This window comes from Octodon degus, unplaced genomic scaffold (assembly GCF_000260255.1).
Source record: "Octodon degus isolate 3935 unplaced genomic scaffold, OctDeg1.0 scaffold00145, whole genome shotgun sequence".
Classification (NCBI taxonomy): domain Eukaryota; kingdom Metazoa; phylum Chordata; class Mammalia; order Rodentia; family Octodontidae; genus Octodon; species Octodon degus.
Window position 1 is genome coordinate 1,493,897 of NW_004524721.1, and position 8,393 is coordinate 1,502,289.

Consider the following 8,393-nt stretch of genomic DNA (forward strand, 5'->3'; position numbering starts at 1 on the left):
TATATACACAAAAGGTGAATGCTCTTTTCTACAAACAAGACAACAGCAAATAGCAGTTCACAAAGGACTATATAGAATGTGACTGAACACTTGATAACTAGACAATCTGGCTGAAGACACACTGCAGTCGCCTTATTCTCAAAGACTCACTGATGCCTTGCAAAACTAAGTATCTGGTTAGACTCCCTATTATGGATGAATTTTTAATAAATTAGTGTTATACTTTTTACAAGTGACCTAGATTTTCTCCTCTATGTTCCACAAACCCAAAGATAATTTGTCAGATACGATGTCAATTTTTTTTTTTCTGAACAAAAGGTGAAATCTCAAAACTCCTTATTTAAATCAGATATAAGTTTATACTTTTATACCTAGTCATTATATATGAATCTTTTTTTCAAGCTATTACACATCAAGTTATAGGTGCAATCTTATTCTTTAAAAAATATTTTTAAAGAAAAAATGAGATAAAAACTGAGTGAAGTATCTCAAATTTTTAAATAGATGAAAAATGAAAAAAAATTAGTAAGTTTCTCAAAATATATAGAATGGGAAGAATATTTGACAGAATCACTAGTACTGGTTATTTATTGAGAAAATTTGGCAAAATGCCTTAGTTTTCACTTGAAATTAATCTCATTTCTGCCTGTCAATAAGACAGAATTATTGAAGAACTAGTAGGAATTAAAGAGCATACTATTTTGCCTGCTTAAAGAATTTAACTTAGACCGTTCTAATACTAATATCGCAAAATAAAGTATAATGACATTGTATCACCTGACTGAAGGTTAAATAAATCTTCCACATAAATCCACAGCACTTAAAACAATGACAGTCTAAACTATTTCTTTCACATACAGATCAAGAGCAAGCTGTTTCAAACAAATGAAATGGGTTCAAACATTCTAAACCTTAGCAGCTAATACTGCCAAAGAGGTTTTAAGATTCTCTCTGCACTCTAGAATTTTGCTCATATTAAAACAAATCATTGTACAAAAATAAATACTTCTTCTATGGGAACAGAAATTATACAATACAGGCTAGGTTACAAGCACTACTCAAAGAACAAGACGAAATTGAAAATGGACCCCTCTAATTTGAATTAAGCTCTTCTAACTCCAAGTCCTAGGGCAGCTTTCCTCCTGCCATGATGCTGCTCTAAGTGTGGGGGGTGCATTTCCAAACGTACCCAAGAACAGATACCAAGGCATAATCTGCCCAGCAGACCTGCGAGAAGAATCACTCAGGAGTGACAATAAAAGTTGATGAGGAAATAAAGATGACAGAGTCTGGGTAGGAGAGGCATTAAGGAGGTTTAGGAAGGGACTCACACTTCTGATCTATAGATATTAATTGCGTGGGAACAGAGCATCGCTGGTTTAATTTATCTGTGATCAGGACCACAAAGTCCAAGTTAAATTATACCCCTAAATTTCATTTTCTGGAGGATGTTCATGTGATTGAGTGTACTCCTGAAACTTGTAAGCATTTGTAAATATGTAGAGATTTTAAAAAATTAGAGCAGACTAATACTATAAATGGGATTTTAGATTATGTACTCACATGCCATAGTTGAGATGATAAGAGAGTGGGAAAACAGATTTTTAAATATCTTTCCAGACACTGAAGTTGAAGAAAGATACTCCATCAGCAAGAGGATATACAAAATATCTCCGCAAACCTTCGACCATAAATATTCGTTTTTTGTGCTCTCATTTACTTAAAATTATTATTATTCTAATTTACTGAGACATTTGTGTTTAGGCCTCCCTACACTTTAAAAACTAGTAATTAGTTTTGACAGACTCTCAGCAAGTTTTTACTATTAAAATCCTTAATATAAGAGACTTCTGTGATCCTTTCAAGAAACAGAAACCACACTACTTTCTCAGTATCTTTTTACTTTATATTTTTGAAATATTAATGTTCAGATATTTCACTTGCTAAACAAAAATATGATATCTGTTTTCCCAAAATTGAAATGATTAATAAAAATAAAAAACTATTTACACAATGCCTAAAAGCTTAAAAAGGTTGAATCTAAGATCCTAAACAGAAGAGAAAATCTATATATATTTAAGACAGGGTCTTCAGGGTCTACAGGGTCTCACTGCATAGATCGGACTAATAGTGGTCCTCCTGTTGCTGATCTCTAGTGCTGGTATTACAGGTGCGTGCCACCATGCCCAGTCTCAATCACCTTTCACCTCACCCACGGGGTGAGGCGGGCACCCCAGGCCTGGGGATCAAACTCCTGGCCCCTGCCTTCACTGCGTCTGCCTAAGCAGGCACTTTAATCCGCTGAGCTATTTGACCAGCCCTGACAACTTCATTGTAAATAAGTTCAAGATAAAATTTTGGAAAACTTTCTTGTGTACCCCATGCTATTTATTAACTAAAATATTTTTGAAAATTATGTTACAGAGAAAGAGGATTTACCATACGTGTCTCTTCTTCACTCAGGTCAGCTTGGCTTTATTCTAAGCAGGTCCTTTGTGCCCTTTGTTCTTTGTTCTTAAATTCTGCCTGTCTACCACAAGCACTTCCAATTCCATCTCCTCCGAGCTGCTATTCATAGTTTGCCAGTGGACAGCATACGCTTATCCAGTTGCTCCAATGATGCTTCAGACTGCTCCTCTGACTGGTTCTTTTGTCCTATGTTCTGTGAAAATGGCACATCTTCAAGTTCGACCTCTATCACAGAACTATGATAAAGAGCAGTAGAGGTTTCCCTGCCACACACTGGCCTTCCAATGATGCAGTAGTGTTGGGTGATACAGTCTGAGAGACTGGTTCTTCAGGCAATTCAGGTGTCACAGAGTTAGAAAAACCACTGTCAACTCATTACTCAACATTGTCTGAATCCCCCAAGTGTAATTTATGTTTTGGAACTGGGGGCAGTTTCTCTTCAGGTATGACTTGTCATCAGGTGTACCTTGTACTATCAACATTTCTGAGTCAGCTATGAGTGGGGTTTTATCTAGTGCCCCAGTCTCAGCTTTTAAAGGCTCTGCCACAGGAACACAACAGTGTCTTCACTAGAACTAGAAGACTACAGTTTTAATCCTTCTTGTTCACTACCAGACTCCTCCTTTTCAGTTACAAGTGAGGTCTTAAGAGTATTATTCAGTATCTCACCATTCATAGGCTACACTTCAGAATCTTTCTCACCATCTTTTTTCTCTAGGTATGGGTGTGTTTCAGAGGTGGGCCATGCATCTTTATCACTGCTCCTCAAAATCTATTGCTCTCTGTTCTGGGTTGGTCTTCCACGAAGTCTTCTGAGTTGTCCAATATGCACACAATGGACTCTAATTTATTTATCGAAGCTGCAGGTGAAGTCTTGGCAGTCTTGTCATCTTCACCTTGAGAACAAGTGAATTCAGAATTATGAAATCCCTTTCCAATCTTTGCCCACTTCAAATGACTATCCCAGGTACGAGTAGAAGCAAGTGTTTTTTTTTCAAGACCTTCAGAAGTGCTTGCAAAGGCATCTTTCAGTAAATCAATAGTTAGCTGCATCTCATTAGACTGATTGTCTTCAGATCCTGTTTCATGTTCTGCAACAGTTGCAAGACCATGTTCTCCAGACACAGGTGGTCTTGCTTCATTGTGAGAAATTGCTGTAATTTTAAATGTTTCTCTCTGTGATGCTCTGGTGACTGGTATTCTCTGATGCCAGTATCCAACATCTTCAGTTTCCCAAAGGAGTTCATGATCTTCTGGATACTTTTCAAAGTATTGTTTGCACGTTGTGTATGTGAAAGAAGATAGAGGGCACCTCAAACCAAGTTCATCTTCTGTCAAGGAATCAGCAAAGTCTTCTGGCTTATGAAGCCCAAAATCTTTGCCTCAGGGTTTCTTTTTTACAAATACCAAGAACTGGAAGTTGGTAACTCTGGGTAAGGAATTAAGCACATATGATTCATGCTTATGGCCTTCTCTAGTTGGAAAAGATGTTTTCACAGTATCATCAATAGCCCACCACTGATCAGCAAAGAGTCACAACTGTTAGTGAATCCTCAGGAGCAAAAAGAGCAAGAGTTTTCTAGGTCTGATCTCCACCATAAAGAGGTATAAAGCCTAAATTTAACACAATAATTGGAATCATAATATTGGGAAGAGGAAAATGCTCTGGATTTTCATGGTCCCCACATCTTAAATCTGACATGTAATCTTCAGCAGAATTTTCCCATTCCTCATGACTGCAATTATTCATCAAATCCACAGGAAATGCTATTGAGATGTTGAGTATGACAAAAATGAAATAACTCAATAGACTTCTATAGCCATACAAATTCCAGTGGCCTCAACACTCTTTGGCAAGCCCTCTTCAGCCTCTGTGCCAAAGTGGCTGCGGGCATGCAGGGCAACAGAGCTACAGGGAGCAGGCCCAGGGACAGGATCTCAGCCACCCTCCCAAGATGGAGGTGCTGCACACCTGGCCTGCACAGGCCAGAGGCAGGGAGGGGGGTGTGCAGCATGGAGGGCCATAGAGGTGGCCTTGGCCTGGGTTTCTCACTCACCACAGTCTTATTGCACAAGCCTCTGAGGCTGGCAGGAGGTGGGCCCACACAAATGAATGGAGGCAGTGGTTACTGCTCTTCTGAGACCTGCCTGCCCAGCCACACGGATTCAGTTGGGCTGCAACATTGAGCTTCTGACTTCTCCAGCACCATTTATTTTTTGTTTGTTTGTTTGTTTGTTTGTTTGTTTGGTTGGTTGGTTGGTTGGTTTGGCTTATTTTGTTTGTTTCTCTCTTTTTCTTATTTTGTGGCAGAACTGGGGATTTAACTCAGGCCCTAGTGCTTGCACTTTGCCAGGAAGTGCTTATTATACTGAACCACATACCAGGCACCACCAACACCATTTGTCAAAGAGGCTATCTTTCTTTCACTGAACATGTTTGGACCCTTTGTCAAAAATAAGATGGCAGAGTGTGTTTGTAGCTGTATCTGCATCTTCTAATCTGTTCCATTCATCCTCAGGTCTATTTTGTTGTGAATATTATGCTGATTTTATCACAGTAGCTTTGTATTATAATTTCAAGACAGATATTGTAATGCCTCCTGCCTTACCTTTATTGCCCAGGATTGCCTTTGCTGTTCTAGGTATTTTCTGGTTCCAAATAAATTTTAGCAATTATTTTTCTAAATCTGTAAGGTATGGTGGTGGTATTCTGAAAGGGATTGTATTAGATCTTTATAAAAGTTTTGGGAATTTGGCCATTTTTACAATGTTTGTTCTTCCTATCCAGGAGTAAAGAATATTTTCTACTTTTTTGAAATCCTTTTCAATCTCTTTTTTCAGAATACTGTAACTTTCACTGAACAGATCTTTTACTTCTTTAGTTAGATTAATTCCTAAACATTTCATTTTTCACACTACTATTGTAAAGGGTATTGATTTTCTAATTTTTCTCTCAATGTGTTTATTATCTGTGTAGAGGAATGCTATTGGCTTTTGATATTGATGTAACCTCCTATACTACTGAATTTGTCTAAGAACTCTAGGAGCTTCTAGGTGTTTTGGGGGGTCTTTCAGATGGAGTTTCATGTCATTTGCAAATAATGATAGCTTAACTTCTTCTTTACCTATTCTTATTCCTTTTATTTCTCTTTCTTGTCTAATGGCTTTACCTAATGATTCCAGAACTAGATTGAATAGAGGATATCCTTGGCTTCTACCTGATCTGAGAGTAAAAGATTTCAGGTATTCCCAATTTAGAATTATGTTAGCGGTTGGACTGTCATAGTTGGTGTTTATTAGACTAAGGTAGAACCCATTTATTCCAATTTTATGTAGGGCTTTGATCATGAGTGAGTTTTGGATTTTGTCAAAAGTCTTTTCTGTATCAATTGAGATGATCATGCAGTTTTTTTTTTTAATTTGGCTCAATTGATTTAGTTTGTTGCTCTTACAGATTTGCATAAATTGAATCATCCTGTATCCCTGAGATGAGTCCTACCTGATCATGGTTTATAACCTTCATGATGATTTGCTGTATTCTATTTGGTAGAAATTTATTGAGGATTTTTGCATCCATGTCCATGAGGAAGATTGGCCTATAGTTCTCTTTTCAGTTGAATCTTTATCTAGCTTAGCTACCATTATGATACTTGCCTCCAGGAATGATTTTGGAAGAATTGCTTCCCTTTCAATTTCATAGAAGAGTTTGAGGTGTATGGGGATTATATCTTCCTTAAACTTCTCACAGAATTCAGCTGTAAATCAATCATGACCTGTGCATTTCTTTGTCATAACATTTTCATTACATTTTGAATTTCATTGGCTGCTATTGAGAATTGTTTTATCTTCTTCATACAGTTCTGGTAATTTCTACCTTTCTAGCAATCTGTCCATTGCTTCTGTTTCTTCGATTCTGTGTGAGGAAAGATTTTCAATGCAATTGTTGATGACCTTCTGAATTTCCATAGGGTCTGTGGAAATTTTGCACTTTTCATTCCTTATTGCTTCAATTTTGAGTTTTTAATTCCTCTTTTTGATTAAGTCAGCTAATTGCTTCTCAATTTTATTTAATCTTTCAAGGAACAAGTTTTTTGATTTGTTAATTCTCTGTATTGTTATTAAAAATTTTTCAAAATTTGTGGGATGCTCTTTCACCTTATTGGTAACTTCTTTTGAAGTGCAAAAACTTCTAAAGAACAGAAGGTCCCAGTTGTTAAATATTTCAAGTATTACCTGTGCAATTTAATTTTTGTTCATGAACTCTTTGCCTACCCCAATGTCTTCAAGATTTCCTGCTACTTACTCTGCCAGGAGATTTAGTGTTTCTGTTTTAATGTTTAGATCTTTAATCTAATTTGACTTTAACTTAGTGCATGGTGATAGATCTGGGTCAAGTTTTAGTTCCGGGCATGTAGAGAGCCAGTTTTTCCAACACCATTTGTTAAAGAGGCTATCTTTCTTCCAGTAAGCATATTTGGCCCTTTTGTCAAAAATAGGTGACTGCGTATGTTCATAGAGCCCTCTGCAACTTTAATCTATTCCTTTGATCCTCAGGTCTATTTTGTTTCCAATACCATGCTGATTTTATCACAGTAGCTGTGTAGTATAATTTTAAGGCAGGAATTGTAATGCCTCCTGCCTTGTTTTTGTTGTCCAAGATTGCCTTTGCTATTCTATGTCTTTTCTGGTGCCATATAAATTTTAGGAATGATTTCTCTAGGTCTGTGAAGTATATTGGGGTAGTTTGATAGGGATTGCATTAAATATGTACAGCAATTTTTGACAATGGCCATCTTCACATGTTGGTTTTTCCTATCCAGGAGCAGGGAATATCTTTCCATTTTCTGAAATCCTCTATGATCTCTTTTTTCTTAGTACTGTAATTTTCCCTGAAAAGAACTTTGATTTCTTTGGTTAGATTAATTCCAAATTATTTCATTTTCCTCTGTGCTATTGTAAAAGATTTTCTTTCTCCAATTTCCATCTCAGTGTTTTTTATCTGTGTAGAGGAATGCTATTGTCCTTTGGGTTTTGATTTGTATCCTGCTATGCTACTGAATTTATGTACCACTTCTACTAGCTTCTTGGTGGAGTTTTTTGGGTCTTCTAAGTAAAGAATAATTCCATCTGCAAATAATAATAATTTAATTTCTTATCTATTCTTATTCCTTTTATTTTTCTCTCTTTTCTAATGGCTCTAGCTAATGATTCCAGAACTACATTGAATAGAAAGGATGATAGAGGACAACCTCAACTTGTAGCAGATCTGAGAATAAAAGATTTCAGTTTTTCCCCATTTAGAATTATGTTAGACTTAGGGTTGTCATAGTACACTTTTATCAGAGTGAAGTAGAGTCCATCTGTTCCAATTTCCTGTAAGACTTTCAACATGAATGAGTGTCTAACTTTGTCAAAAACCCTTTCTGCATCAATTGAGATGATCATGTGATTTTTAGATTTCTCTCTACTGATATACCATATTACATTTACAGATTTACATATATTGAACTATCCTTGAATACCTGGGATGAATCTTACCTTGTGTTGGTATGTGATCTTCTTGGTGGTTTTCTGTATTTTATATGACAGGATTTCATTGAGGAATTTTGCATCTATGTTCATGAGAGAGATTGGCCTGTAGTTCTCATTTTTATTTGCATCTTTCCCTCACTTTGGTATCAGTATAATACTTGCCTCCAGGAATGATTTTGTGAGGACTGCTTCCTTTTCAATTTCTTTGAAGAGTTTGAAGAGTGTTGGGATTATATATTCCATAAGTCTTTTGTAGAACTCAGCTGTGAATCCATTAGGGCCTGCGCTTTTATTTGTCAGTTGGATTTTTTTTAAATGTGTTTATTTTTTTATTCTTTTATTTTTATTTAAGAGAGAGAGAGAGAGAGAGAGAGAGAGAGAGAGAGAGAGAG

General features: G+C 36.5%; 1 pseudogene; it reads right to left on the reverse strand.

The window, feature by feature from the left end:
* Positions 1 to 2,459: 2,459 nt before the first annotated feature.
* The window catches only part of LOC101591187, a 17,626-nt pseudogene continuing 11,692 nt past the window's right edge, over positions 2,460 to 8,393 (reverse strand).